This window comes from Giraffa tippelskirchi, chromosome 8 (genome assembly GCF_054371585.1).
Source record: "Giraffa tippelskirchi isolate mGirTip1 chromosome 8, T2T-mGirTip1v1.2.pri, whole genome shotgun sequence".
Taxonomy (NCBI): domain Eukaryota; kingdom Metazoa; phylum Chordata; class Mammalia; order Artiodactyla; family Giraffidae; genus Giraffa; species Giraffa tippelskirchi.
Window position 1 is genome coordinate 41,535,375 of NC_137282.1, and position 16,116 is coordinate 41,551,490.

The 16,116-nt window shown below is 36.3% G+C and overlaps 2 long non-coding RNA genes across 2 annotated transcripts in view; one reads left to right on the forward strand and one right to left on the reverse strand.

The window, feature by feature from the left end:
• LOC145518628 (uncharacterized) overlaps positions 1-4,649 on the reverse strand; it is a 346,657-nt gene extending 342,008 nt beyond the window's left edge. The window contains exons 1-2 of the long non-coding RNA XR_014063047.1: positions 4,290-4,649; positions 3,638-3,678 (exon numbers count right to left, since the gene is read on the reverse strand). This is a non-coding gene — a long non-coding RNA (uncharacterized LOC145518628). The remainder of the gene's footprint in view (positions 1-3,637; positions 3,679-4,289) is intronic.
• LOC145518627 (uncharacterized) overlaps positions 3,958-16,116 on the forward strand; it is a 195,530-nt gene continuing 183,371 nt past the window's right edge. The window contains exon 1 of the long non-coding RNA XR_014063046.1: positions 3,958-4,687. This is a non-coding gene — a long non-coding RNA (uncharacterized LOC145518627). The remainder of the gene's footprint in view (positions 4,688-16,116) is intronic.

Consider the following 16,116-nt stretch of genomic DNA (forward strand, 5'->3'; position numbering starts at 1 on the left):
AATAATAAGTAAGTTAAAGTGTCCTCCCACAAACTCTAGTGCCCTGAGGTTTAAGAAACTTAAGAAGAAACAAAATTCTACAAAATTTCTGCAATTTTGTGTGTATATTTGTCACCATACTATGCATCTATATGCTGTTATTCTGGATTATTAAGTAGTGCTCAAATAGAAGACTGAAAATCCTTCTATTGAAGGATTTTCAAAGATTCAAATAGAGTCTTCAATTCATTCTTTATAAAAATTTGAAGAACCAGCAGAAACTCCATTGTCAGATGGAAACCTATTTAAAGCATCGTCTTAGCCTTTTTCTTCCACATGACATGGCTTCCCTTGTAGCTCAGTCAAGAAAGAGTCTGCCTGCAGTGCAGGAGAACCAGGTTCGATTCCTGGGTTGGGAAGATCCCCTGGAGAAGGAAATGGCAACCCACTCCAGTATTCTTGCCTGGAGAATCCCATGGCCAGAGGAGGCTGGCAGGCTACAGTCCATGGGGTAGTGTCAGTCGGACACTACTTAGAGACTAAACCACCACCACCAGGCATTGACAATTGTCAATCTTGAAACTGCTGAACTCCTCTAGGAATTCATATGTTAGAGGCCCTGGAGAATCCCAGGGACAGCAGAGCCTGGTGCGTCGCACAGAGTCGGACACGACTGAAGAGACTTAGCAGCAGCAGCAGCAGCAGCAGCAGAGGCCCTCAGTCACATAGAGGACCTTTACTCTCAATGCATAACTGGTAATAGTGATAAAATTCCTTTTGTCTCAAAACTAGTCATTGCCTACAGTCTTTCAAATCTTTGCCTCACTAGTAAGCAATCTATTAATATATTCCATAGAAATTGGATCCAGAGCCCCTTATAGGTTGAGTAATTTTGCACAACACTTAATCACAGAGATACAGAGATCTTTCTGAATCTGTGCTTAAACTCGGCCTGCACAACTTCTACTAATAAAGGTATCATTTTAAAATACATAATACCGAGAACATATCAAAGTCAACTTTAGTCTATGGAATTTATAATTACTTAATTTTCTTCATAATAATTATGAGTAATAGAAGTCAGCTCTAACATTTTACAAATGAATAAACTGAATATTTGGAAGTTGATTAGAGACCAGCATTGAATTCTAGGTAGATGGACTCCCATTGCACGAACTTTGCTGTCCGTAGTGTACATGCACATGATACTCTTCACAAATGAAGGGATGTCTTCCTTCTCTTTCAGTTTAGATACACTCAGGCTCTAAAATTATACTCATGCTCTCTTTCAAAATAGTTATAAGATTATTTCCTTGTTGCCTCTAATATTCACTGTGTTTTCTAGGTATAAAATAAAAGTGACTAATTGAGTAAAAGGAGAAATAATAAAGTAAATAATAGTAGGGGAAATAAAGAGAATTCAGCTACAGTTAAGGTAGAAATTATAAAACAAAAATTACCCAAGATATAACTTTAAGTCAAATTTTCAAAACTAGAAAAGACATTTTTATGTAAATTAGATTGCCAAGTTTGTTTTGAGTAAAGTTTAACTATCCTGGAAAAATGAGAATGGCTAACTTTTTCTATACTTTGAAAGAATTTGCGTAAGACTAGTGCTATTCCATCCTTAAGTGTTTGGAAAAATTCATCAGTGAGGTCATCATATCTCTGGTCTTCCTTTTTTAAGAAAGTTTTATAAAATGGATTTGTAATCCTTAAAAATGAAACCAGATTCTTCATAGTTTGCATTTCTTTTTCAGTCATACTTGGTAATATAATTATTTAGAGAAATAGATCTATTTTATCCAAATTATAAAATGTAATGTTGTTTAAAATATTCACTTGTTACTTTATGGGTATATATATAAGATACAGTGTGATATTCCTCTTTTATTAACAATATTTATAATTTCATTTACTCTTATTATTTTTACCATATTACTCTAAGTTTATGAATTAAATAAACTTTTTCAATGGACTGCTTTTAATTTTGTTGATTTGCTATACTTCATGTTTGTTTTCTCTCTCATTGATTCCAGCTCCAGATTTGACTATTTATCTTACTTTCTTTACATTTGATTTTCCTATTATTTCCCTAGGTTCCTTAAGTGAAATATTGTTAACTCTTGTCTTCCCATCATCTTTTCTCATGCATATATGTATGGCTACCCATTTCCCTCTAATCAGCACTATATTTGTCTTCTGAGAGAGAGCATTTGTGATAGTTTATTATGTTCAAATATTTGTTAAATGTCAACCTTATCATTTGACTCTAAATATTTATTAGTGTACATACCCTTTCCCCCTTATCTATTTATTGCTAATTTTTAGATTAGATCCACTAAGGTCAGGAAAAACACAAATGATTTTAATATTTTGAAATTGTTAGTCATTTTCCTTATGGTTCAGCATATGGTCAATTTACTAAATATCCCATGTACACTTGAAAAGAATGTGGATACTACAGTTTTGTATAAAGTGTTCTACAAATACCTATTAGGTCAATTTTGTTAAAAATTTTTTCGGACATTTTATATTTTTATTCATTTTTCGGCTAACTTTAGCAGCTAGTGGCACTAGTATTGGTGGCACTAGTAGTAAAGAATCTGCCTGCCAATGCAGGAGAGGTAAAAGACACAGGTTTGATCCCTAGGTCCAGAAGATCCCCTGGAGGAGGACATGGCAACCCACTCCAGTGTACTTACCTGGAGAATCTCAAGGACACAGGAGCCTGATGGGCTACAGTTCATAGGGTCATAAAGAGTCGGACACAACTGAAGCAACTTAGCATGCACACATGTATCCATAAATTTTTACGTCATATACATTTAAATTTTATTTTGGGGTACATTGAGAATGATTGCACATATGACGATAAAGTTTAAAATAATAATGATTTAGATGGGGTAGGAAGATATCTTTATGATATGGAAGTAGGTTTCTTTTTCAAATCTATAGCAATAAGCACTGACTGTAACAGGAAAAATAAATGGATTGTAATAAAATTAAGAATATCTATTCTTCAAAAGTCACAATTAAGAAAGCATAAAGACCGCCTATGAAATGAGAAGATAATCATTGTACTTAGATCTTTTCTTTCAGGTGCATAAATGAATAAAGAAAGATGACCCAATAGAAAAAAAAAGTAGCCCAGATACTTAAAACAATACTTCATATAAGAAAATATTTAAATGAGCAATAAACATATTTAAAGATGTTCAACTTCATCAGTCATCAAAAAATGCTATAAATTTACAAATGCAAGAATGACTAAAATGAAAACAACTGCCGGTTCCAGGTGTTAACAGCAATATGGAAATACAGTTTATTATCACACATTGCTGGTGAGACTGTAAATTTGAAAGGGACTCTGAAAACGACTTCTAAAACTGAGCTTATGCTTATCTTTTGGCTCCATAAGAGCATTCCAAAAGAATAACGATACATTTGTGAATGCTTATGATGGCACTATTCAACAGTCCTTCTCCCCCCCTCCACCCCACCCCAAAGAAGAAAACTGCTTATCAAAAGCTGAATGTATAAAAGTAGTGTATAATATAAATGAGGGGAGAAGTGACGTCAGCAAACTAGCAGCATAGGAATTTCTAGCATTTTTCCCCTCAGCAACATCAGTTTGAACAAATGTGCAGGTAAATACCTTCACAAGAGCCAAATACTTCAGTCGACGGATGACAGCACCTGCGTGAAGCACAAATTTAAGAAAAGATGCATTGAAGATGACAGGAGAGACAGATTCACACCCCACTCCTCCATCCCGCCTCCCCAAACCAGTGAAGTAAACCAACTTGGCCCCTAGATGGTCCCTGAGGGCTCCCGGAAGCCCTGCTCCTGGGCAGCTCGCAGGCGACGCGGCTCCTGACAAGGCCTCCAAAGCCAGCGCTGCACCCCGGCGCCCTCAGGTCGGGAATTCCCTGGCGGGCGCCCCAGCGGCCTCTGTGAGCCCAGCTCCCAGCAGGCAGTGCGCGCAGCCCCGACTCACCTCAGCGCCTCAGGACACCGCCCTCCGGACACACTCCTGCTGTCCCCGGCCACCGGGCAACCGTGCACCAGGGTTCCAGTGGCCCTGGTTGCTCTGGTGCGGGGCTGACCACAGTACCTGCCGGCTCCCACGGCCGGCCCGATGGCGCCGCAACACGGGGCTCCCTGGGACCTCCCAGTTCTGAGCCTGCAGGGCTCCCACAGCCCTGGGTGGCGCCTGTAGCCTCAGCTTCAGCCCCGAAACTCTGAGCTCCTGAGCCAGCCCCACACGTCAGTCAGGCCACTACTGCGGACTCGGGCTTTCAACTCACCTCAGCACCGGGCCGCTCCCAGGGCTTCAGGGCCCAGACGCACCCCGGGGCCCGGCTGGCCCCCAAGAACTTTGACTGCACACGGTTCCCACCAAATAGACCCCAGGCCTCTCTGGGAGAGGCCCGTCCTGACCTCGCGCAGGCCCCACAGCCGGGGCTCCCAGGCCGCTTCAGTGCCTAACTGCCTGTAGTCTAACATCCGGGCCCCACGTTCCAGATTTGCTGACCGCCCGGCCAGCTCTGGTGGCCCCAGTGGCCTCAGAAATGTTGCAGGAGCCGAAAAACCAGGCCTTGTATCCAGCCGGCCGGATCCAGATGGCAGGTTCACCCAGAACCCCGGCACCTGGTGGGTTCCTGTGCACCCAAGATGCAGAACTACCCTCAGCATACCACTCAAGGTCAGTTACAGTCAAATTCAGACAATACTAATATTGTAATATGGTGGTGGGTTAGTCACTTAACTGGAGTTTAAAAGTTTTCAGCACAAAAGTACTGAAAATAATTATACCCACAATAATTTGTCAACAGATACACAATACAAAAAGATACACCTATATAAAAAAATACATAACCGAAGAGGACTAAATGTGTAGAGTGTTTGCCTGTGATGAAAGTTCAATTGTATCAGATTAAAATACACTGTTATATATCCCGTGAGGTGATGAAGATGAGCCTTGTGATAACTGTAAAAAACAACAACAACAGTAGATACACAAAAGGATACAGAGAAAGGATTCAAAGCATACCACTATGGACATTTTGTAGCTACTTTGCAAAATTAAAAAGGCTTATGAACGTTTATAGCATCATTGTTTATAAGAATGAATCCAAGAAAATAGGAAAATAGGTAAATTGTATTTATAATACAATGTCACAATTAAAATTAATAATCTTGATTAAAAATCTGTATTGGTATATGAGAAACATAATTTTTGAGTGGTAAAAGCACACTGCATATTATATTTACATATAGAAATATCAAAAAAAATCACAAAATATTTTTAGAATTGTATATATGTATATTATATGCAAAGGTAAGACATTCATTTGAAATAGTAAAATTGCATCTATCATAATGATTCACATTAATAAAAAAGGAAAGGAAAGTATTTGGGATATTGTAAAACTGGACTTAATTTCTGTACAGTTTCATTGTCTGTATAGAAAATATAATTCAAATAGGGAAAACCTGTAAAGATTATGACTCTCTTATGTGGGTACCTAGGTGATTGTCATTTATTTCTGCAGCCAGAGATTAGTATGAGTAGATTTACGTACTAGTTCTTGTTCTGCCAATGAAAAGTTTATGGAGAGAGAAAGTACTTCTAGTCTGTGGTAAATTTCCTCCTGTGTAAAATGGAGGACTTGAGTTATACTATAAATAATACCTTTTTCTACTACACCTATACCTTTTTACCATTCTACTGCAAACACAAGTCCAAAATAGGTTATGAAATGTGTGTAATACCACTAAACCTCATGTTTATTACATAGCTCTATTTTTTTGTTGTTGTTGTTATTCACAGTAGCCAGCAACTATGCATTTAAAGCTGTATTTTAAATTAGGTTGTAGCACCGAGTGAAGAAAATCTGTGATTATTGTTTTGGTACAAACATACATACATATTTGAACATGCAACATATAATCAATGATATGATTTTCTTATATCTGCAAAAAATTCTCTCATGGTACCCCGGTCAAGACTTTCTTTACATCATTTTAGAGCAAACAAAAAATGTTATTTTCAATTTATATGCTAAATAAATGCATTATAGTCTCAGTTTTATATTTTTCTATGCATAGATTCTCTACTGAGTTTGAGAAAGTAGAAAGATTGTAAATTAATTTTATTTTGTGTGATGTTTAAATTTACCTGACAACTTGGCTGGGCCACAGAGCCCAAATGTCAATCAAAACAATCTAAATGTTTCTGTGAGAGGGTTTTTGAATGAGATGAACATGAATTGGTGAACTATGAGTAAAGTAGATTGTTTACAATAATGTGGATGGGCCTCATCCAATAAGTTGCAGGCTTTTACTGAACAAAAGACTGACCTCCCCTTTAGCAATAGGGAATTTGGAAGTAGACAGTCTTATGACTTCAACTAAAGCATTTTATAAGTTTCTAGCCGGCCAGCCTGCCCTGCAGATTTTGGATGTGCCAATATCTATAAGTGCACAAGCCAATTCCTTAAAATGATATATTTCTATATATGCAAATCCTTTGGGTCCTGTTTCTCTTGGAAACATTTGACTTATATACATCTTCAAGACCTAAATCTAGAGTTGTTTTTTTTAAAAACATTGCTACATAACGATGCAAACTGCAACCCATTGATTTATAAAGAAATTTCTTCAAAAGCAATCAGATTTTTATATTATTGGAAATAAAATTATGCTACTTTGACCTTCTCCATCAGTAATGCTCAGTAGTCTCTTCCCCCTTAGTTCCTGTGGTGGATTCCAAAATATGAGCAGGGAAACAACCTTACTGCATCAGATTGCATAGCATAACTGAAAAGTCCAAAACAGAAGCATGCTAGCTCCTTGCACAGACTGGTGTCAATGTTACAATAATCTGATCCTCATCTTGGAACCCTTGCTTTGACCAGAAAAGGGAAATAGCATCAATTCAGTTCAGTTCAGTCGCTCAGTCGTTTCTGACTCTTTGCAACCCCATGGACCACAGTACGCTGGGCTGCCCTGTATATCACCAACTCTTGGACTTTACTGAAACTCATGTCCATTGAGTTGGTGATGCCATCCAACTACCTCATCCTCTGTCGTCCCCTTCTCCTCCTGCCTTCAATCTTTCCCAGCATCACGGTCTTTTCAAATGAGTCAGTTCTTTGCATCAGGTGGCCAAAGTATTGGAGTTTCAGCTTCAGCGTCAGTCCTTCCAATGAATATTCAGGACTGATTTCCTTTAGAATAGACTGGTTGGATCTCCTTGCAGTCCAAGGGACTCTCAAGAATTTTCTCCAACACCACGGTTCAAAAGCATCAATTCTTCAGTGCTCAGCTTCCTTTATAGTCCTACTCTCACATCCATACATGACTACTGGAAAAACCATAGCCTTGACTAGACAGACCTTTGTTGGCAAAGTAACCTCTCTGCTTTTTAATAAACTGTCTAGGTTGGTCGTAACTTTTCTCCCAAGGAGTAAGCATCTTTTAATTTCATGGCTACAGTCACCATCTGCAGTGATTGTGTAGCCCCCCAAAATAATGTCTGCCACTGTTTCCACTGTTTCCCCATCTGTTTGCCATGAAGTAATGGGACCCGAAGCCATGATCTTAGTTTTCTGAATGTTGAGCTTTAAGCCAACTTTTTCAGTCTCCTCTTTCACTTTCATCAAGAGCCTCTTTAGTTCTGCCTCACTTTCTGCAATAAGGGTGGTGTCATCTGCATATCTGAGGTTATTGATATTTCTCCCGCCATTCTTAATTCCAGTTTGTGCTTCATCCAGCCCAGCGTTTCTCATGCTGTACTCTGCATATAAGTTAAATAAGCAGGGTGACAATATACAGCCTTGACGTACTCCTTTTCCTATTTGAAACCAGTCTGTTGCTCCATGTCCAGTTCTAACTGTTGCTTCCTGACCTGCATACAGATTTCTCAAGAGGCAGGTCAGGTGGTCTGATAGTCCCATCTCTTTCAGAATTTTCCACAGTTTATTGTGACCCACACAGTCAAAGACTTTGGCATAGTCAATAAAGCAGAAGTAGATGTTTTTCTGGAACTCTCTTGCTTTTTCAATGATCCAGTGAATGTTGGCAGTTGGAGCTCTGGTTCCTCTGCCTTTTCTTAAACCAGCTTGAATATCTGGAAGTTCACGGTTCACGTACTGTTGAAGCCTGGCTTAGAGAATTTTGAGCTTTACTTTAGTAGCCTGTGAGATGAGTGCAATTGTGTGGTAGTTGGAACATTCTTTGGCATTGCCTTTCTTTGGGATTGGAATGAAAACTGACTTTTCCCGTCCTGTGGCCACTGCTGAGTTTTCCAAATTTGCAGATAGCATAGTAAGAGTCTACTATTATATTACCAAAGTGCTTTCACACTCACAGTTTTCTCATACTTGCCAAACCTTGAAGCACAGCTTAGCTTTTTAACTGTGGCCATTAGTATAGTGTATGAAGAAATGGGCATTTTTATAGAAGCAGAGCTACTCGAGAGTAACTATGCTACCCTGACATTTTAGGGGTTATCTCTCGAGATGTACTATATCACAGCTAGAATATAATCATTCCCCTTCTTTTTTCCTTTCTTCCGGCCTTCCTTTTAATAAGTTCATTATTGATTTATTTTATCTGATTAAGTATATTATTCATACATGTATACATGAATTCATATGTGTATCCATTTAAAAGATTTTAAAATATTTATGTATATCTAGAGATACACATGTGCCTATTTCTGTAATGCACTGCCACAGAAGCAGAATATGTTTGTTGAAATAAATATAATAATAGACACTACCTATTACTTTCCAAAGAGGCTTTGCCCATTTACATTCATGTCAGCAATATATGGTATTCCGATTTGTGTCATACACTAATGAACACTGGATCTTAACAACTAAATTTTTGTTCAAATGACAAGTAAGCTATGCTGTTGCATACCTTGTGGTTTTAAATTCCATTTCCCAGATAATACAACATTTCCCACTGAACTTAAAAGGCAACTAAATTAAATTGGAAAAGTCAATACTTTTACCACTGTACTATTTGTTGTTCTTTTTGACAAATCACATATTTTCTTTTTAATTGTAATTTTCTCTGTATCTCTAATTTTATATTTCATTGGCTAAAATGTATCATTAAAATATTAAATATCTCCTATCCTCATGGAGCTCACACTGTAATAAAAAAGCCATATTCTGAATATGCAGTATGTCCAAGAGGGACAAGAATTAGGAGGAAATATACAGCAGAATAGGCTAAGGTTTGATAGGAAGTATGGGGTTCTAGGGGTGTAGTGCTGTATTATAAATAGTCCTCATTGAAGGCCTCCATGATAAGATGAAATTTTAAGAAAAACCTTAAGGAAGTGAACGTGATGCAGCTGCAAAATCATATAACCATCATGTAGAAATGGTTGCAGTTTGAATTAAGAGCACATATAGAGCTCCTGCAGTAAGAAATCACTTGATACATTTGAGCAACAGAAAAATAAAGAAAGATAAAGTCAGAGTAACTGTGCAGAAAATAGAGGAAAGTATTGTATGATGAAAAGATGTGGGGTTTCTTTTTCTGTTTTTTAAAGTAAACAAGAGTCCATTACTATTTACTAATAGAATCAGTTTAGATAAGTTATGGCAGAAAGGGCCATTTTCTGGGGCACTACTTGAATGGGTGAAAAGAGATGGTACTGAATGCGAAAATGGACAAGTTTGCCTTAGTATATACCAGTGATAGTCCCTCTGTATGAGCAGGAGAAAAGTTGAATCTGACCACAGTATATGAACAGATGCAATAGTTCAGGTAGCCATTCTCTTTTGATTTATTCTATAGTATCAGTTAAAAGAGAAGCAAAGGTACCAGCTAATGGTAAGGGGGAGAGAATGTTGGAGATTTAAAGTCAGATGTAGTGAATGAAAGGATTATACAGGACAGTGAGTAAAATGGTAGACAAACAGAATATAACAAAGTAGCACAGAGGGCCAGTGGGTTAGTGGCCACTAATTTAAAATATGATTTTATTGTATTTGATTATATGTTTTGCTTCAGTCAGGGTCCGAGATCTAGGGAAGGAGAAAGTTAGATTAATGAAGCCATTTGCTTAATTATTCCAAGTCTAAACCTTTTTTTCAATAAGATGTGAGCATCTGAGGAGATAGACAACTTAAGCATTATCTTTCTCTGTTCTTTCTAAATCCTCCCCCTGATCACACTGTATTTTCTATGAATTTTTTAAGCATTTCCTTCCAAAGGAAGCCTCTTCTCTATTCCCTATAATTTGCCAAATCTGTGATTTCTCTGAATTTTTTTTTAACCTCTAAATGGCAATTCTTCAAAGGAGCCTTTGTTATTATCTCAAAATCAATTGGCTCTAAAACTAGAGGCTGTGAAAATCTTGTGGCACATAGATATAAGAACCAGAAATTGTTCACAGTCTTGGACACATTCCCACATATAATGAGTCTAAATTTGGTTCTCAAGGGTGAGCGATACACATTACTTCAAAATTTTAGATCAGATGAAACTGTTCTGCCCTCCCACTACTTGAATGACTGAAAAATCCAGTTGTACACAGACAAGGTTATCCATCTGCTGTCTCAAAACTGCTGGAGGTTGGTGTCAAGGAAAATGGAGTGGATTATTCTTCCTTGGATTCATTGTGATGCAGATCATTTGCTCTCTCTCTGCTGAAGATGCCAATCCCTAGCAATGATTGTCCAGCATTTTTCAGGGCAAACTCAGAGATGACTCCCACACTGAGTGTTCAACTTCTTCAGTGAACCCCCTACTGCTTTAACCTGTGCTTATCCTTTGGAAACTCTGCCTGCACTTCACAAGTTGAGATTTAATGAGATTTAAGCACAGATAGGATGTCGATTTTTTTATTTCTTGAAGTTTATTCATTTAGAGGGATCTTCCAAAATAAATAAGAAAATAAATCTAATGTTATACTTTCTTAAAAACTGCAAATACAATTATGAATTGGGAATACTGGCTTGATATTTATATCAATAAACTATCCAGTATCCTTATTCTGAAATAATTCCTGTCAGTATACTTTTTGATAGCTTCTTTGTGTGAAACCAAAATTTTATTCTGTTTTCTATAGTGAGAATAGAATATCACTTGCATTGTGCTACCTACTAGAAGGGTCGATTACTTTATTATTTTCATTATTGCTAGTTAAGGAAACGTATTTTCCCAGGTTTAGTTTCATTACTGGTGATTTATTAAGATGACATTCTATAGCTTGGAATATATAGAACATGCTACTTCACAGATATAGCTATGAACATTTTGTAGTAATGATGCAGTTTTATGCCCTGCAAACACAAGAATTATTTTTTATTCAAAGAATTCACATTGTGAAATATCTGTATCTATACCTATGTACATATATAAATGTATATCAAGCCATCAAGCACATTTTTGTTGAGAGTAATATTCTATTTTGACTAGACAAGAAATGAAAATCAAAAATTCCTTTAAATTTTGCACATCTAATACATTTCACACAGACTAAATTCAATTTTGAACACTCAATATCTTTTTCTTTCTTTTACTACCTACGTAAGTCCAAGAATTAACACCATAGAATATATATCATGACATGCTCTTGAATGAGACTGTCCTTTCGTGACCTTAGTTGGGTTTTGGCAATGGCTGTTAGAATTGCACCAGACTATTACTTCCACAGACAGATAAGAAAAGTGTAACTATGGATAGAGATGATTCTGATCCACATAAATATGTTCCACCTAACCTGTAATAAATGCTACTCCAACTTCACTTCCACTTTATCAGTTATCAGAATTGTGTTCTGCTACCAAACAGATGGGAAGTATGATGGAGGGGAGTCACAGATGGAAGAGGTAAAGGTTCTAACAAATATAGTTAATATGCCTTTGTGTTTTGATAAACAATAACAATAAAAATAAAATTAAAAAAGAAACATTAGTATTCTAGATTCTTCAATATCAAATTAAAATCACCTTGCTAAGCTTTTTGTCTATGCAAAATTTGTTCTAGCTGAATTGATCTAATTTCATCTTTTAAAAATTTTATTCTTTTATATTGGGCTTCCTTGGTGGCTTGGTAAAGAATCTGCCTGCAATGCAGGAGACCCAGGTTCAGTCGCTGGGTTGGGAAGTCCACTGGAGAAGGGAATGGCTACCCACTCCATTATTCTTGCCGGGAGAATTTCATGGACAGAGGAGCCTGGTGGGCTGTATCCATGGGTCACAAAGAGTCGGACAGGACTGAGTGACTAACACTTTCACTTTTTTTCACTTTCAAGATTGTTTTGAGAACAAAAGGGATGCTCATTTTCCATGTTCTGACACAACTTCTTAGTAAATGTTATTTCCCACTTTTCTTCAAGCCTTTTGTGAAAAGCATGCCATTGTCATTTATACAAGATTGTCAGAGATCAGATAATATCCCCTTTAGAGATATAAAAGGGATACAGAAATTTTCATACTAGGACTGCTGAAGGTTGTTAAAGTGCATACACATAAGATCCACCACATGCAATTCATGAATGCTGTATATCCCATTCACAGATGGTAAAAAAAAAAAAAAAAAAAAAAAAATTGTCTACTCTGGAAACTGTTAAGATACAAGTTTATGAAGCAATAAGGGTCTATCAAAATGATTGGCCAAATAGTCATCTCTCAGAATAATTTGTATCAGTCTTCCTTATTTGGGATTTTAAATTGGTCATAAAAAACAAATCTCAAATGAGCCTAATTTAAGCAACTAACTAAATGTATATAGGGTAAGAGAAGCCCCATCCTTATGCCAAGATAAGTAATAAAAATGAAAATCCTATATCTAGTGAAGATAGTTTGAAACTATGTAACTCTGGAAATAAAGCATGGGGCTCAATCCCTGTATAACTTAGCTATTGTGGATTTGGTTCCAGACCACCACAATAAAATGAATATGACAATAAAAAGATACCAACAATATATTTTAGTTTCCCAGTGATGGAAAAGATATGTGCACATTATACCATAGTTAAGTATGCAAAGCATTATGTCTAAAAAAATGTACATACCTTAATTAAAAATTAACTTACTGCTCAAAGATGCTAACAATCATCTGTAGTTTCTTTGAGTTGTAATCTTTTTGCTGGTAGATGTTCATGCCTCAGTGTTGATGGCTTCTGACTCATGAGGGTAGTGGTTGCTAAAGGTTTGGATGGCTGTGGCAATTTCTTAGTATAAGACAACAGTGAAGTTTGCCACATTAGTAGCATGCCTTGCTATTTAATAGCATTCTACCCACACTAGAACTTCTTTCAAAAATGGAATCAATCCTGTCAAACTCTGATGTTGCTTTATCAAATAAGTTTATGTAATATTCTAAATTCTCTTTGTTATTTCAATAATCTTCACAGTGTCTTCAGGAATAGATTCTGTTTTCAGAAATCAATTTGCTTGCTCATCCATAAGAAACAACTCCTTATCCATAAAGTTGTTTCATGAGATTGCAGCAATTTACTGCTATCTTGAGGCTCCATTTCTAATTCTAGTTCTCTTACTATTTTCATCACGTCTGTAGTTACTACTACTGTGGGCAGGAATCTGTTAGAAGATATGGAGTAGCCATCCTGGTCAACAAAAGAGTCCAAAATGCAGTACTTGGATGCAATCTCAAAAACGACAGAATGATCTCTGTTCATTTCCAAGGCAAACAATTCAATATCACGGTAATTCAAGTCTATGCCTCGACCAGTAGTGCTGAAGAAGCTGAACTTGAACGGTTCTATGAAGACCTACAAGACCTTTTAGAACTAACACCCAAAAAAGATGTCCTTTTCATTATAGGGGACTGGAATGCCAAAGTAGGAAGTCAGGAAACACCTGGCAAACAGTCAAATTTGGCCTTGGAGTACAGAATGAAGCAGGACAAAGGCTAATAGAGTTTTTCCAAGAGAATGCACTGGTCATAGCAAACACCCTCTTCCAACAACACAAGAGAAGACTCTACACATGGACATCACCAGATGGTCAACACTGAAATCAGATTGATTATATTCTTTGCAGCCAAAGGTGGAGAAGCTCTATGCAGTCAGCAAAAACAAGACTGGGAGCAGACTGTGGCTCAGATCATTAACTCCTTATTCCCAAATTGAGACTTAAATTGAAGAAAGTAGAGAAAAGCACTAGACCATTCAGGTATGACCTAAATCAAATCCCTTATGATTATACAGTGGAAGTAAGAAATAAATTTAAGGGACTAGATCTGATAGACAGAGTGCCTGATGAACTATGGACAGAGATTCGTGACATTGTACAGGAGACAGGGATCAAGACTATCCCCATGGAAAAGAAATGCAAAAAAGCAAAATGGCTGTCTGAGGAGACCTTATAAATAGCTAGGAAAATAAGAGAAGGACATTTGAAATTAGGACATTTGAAATTGCCTGTGTATATTGGGGAATTTAGGGCTTACATCTTACCTAATGTCATCCTACTTAGTGACATGAATGTTCTGCAGAAGATATCTGTTCAGAAAAATAAAGGTCTAAGAACATTTTAAGATTTCTCCTTTGGCTGATCTCTAGGTTTAGTCCAAGCAGGAAATGAAGACTAAAGCATAATTACAAATGACCTGAATATACATGGAAGGAGGCAATGTGTATTTCATCGCAGTACCAATCTGGAAAGAGTGAGTGAGAGTAGGTCTTATTTTGTTTTGTCTTGTTAGAATTTTCTTCTCTCTCTCTCTACCTTCTTGGCTTCAAGGAATTCAAGGAAATTTCTATCAATAGACTAAAAGTGGAATACAGATTTCAGCTGACATTCATAGTAAAGGATACAGATTAAAAAAAAAAAAAGTTAAATAGCTACAGCGTAGAGCAAGCAACAAATAAAAGCATTTAGAATGTGAAGAATGTAATATCTACAGTTGCCCATTAGTTTATTTGAAACATCCACTTTATAAAAACAACCAAAGATGAAACGTGCAAATAAGCAAGAGAGTATGTTAATTGTATTTAAAAGAGTAACAAACTGCATCAATGGTATTACAGGCTTTAGACTTACAAGACAAAGACTTTAAACCAAGTGTTCAAATATACGCAGAGATCTGAAGGAAAGCTTTGACAAATATCTAAAGGAAAATTGGTGACCCAAGCAATAGAATATTTTAAATAAAGATGTAAATTATGTAAAAAATGGAACCAGGAAAACTTTTTTTAAGCTGGAAAGTACAAGACTGAAATTAAAAACTCATGAGAGAATTTCAAGACCTGAGTCAAACAAGCATAAGAATCAGGAAAATTAAAAGAAAGACCATTTGAAATTATTCAGTCTAAGGAAGAGAATGAAAAAAAATGAAGAAAAGAAGAGACCTAAGAAATCTGTGGGACAATAAGATACCAACATACACATAATGAGTGACTCAGTAGGAAAGGAAAGACAGAAAAGGACAGAAAAATATACTTAAATACTGGCTTCATATCCTCAAATTATATAAAAGACACAAATCTACATTTGCAAGAAATTCAGATAAATGATTCTGAAAGCAATTATTCATATGCAATTTTTCCTGAATAAAATTAATAGCTAATTTGTCTTCAGAAAACCATGGAAGCCATAAGACATCAGTATGATATGTTTGAAGTGTGGAAAAACAAAAATTGTTGATTTTGAATTGTATACCACCAAAATATCCTTCAATATAGGAAAAATTGTGATATTAGATATAAGTGAAAATTTAGAAATTCTATCAATGGTAGACCTGTCCTATAAGAAATGCTAAAGGGGTACTCACAGTACAATAAAAATGATGCTATGCAGTGTGTGTGTGTGTGTGTATTTAAATAAAGAATGGCATAAGTAACTGCATAGGTAAATATTAAGGTGAATAGTATGATTATTTTAAATTTTTAGCTCTATGTTTTTTACTATGTAATTAAAATACACACAAAATTTGTAAATCTGTGGTAATGAACTCATAGTTTATGAATATATAAATTGTAACAGCAACATAAAGAAGATATGGTGTGTCTATATGAGTAGAGTTGTATGCTATGAAAGCTATATTATATCAATGCAAACAGGATTATTATAAATTTAGGATGTTAACTAACTCAATTTCCAGAATAACCACAAAGGAAATGTCTGGAAAATACAA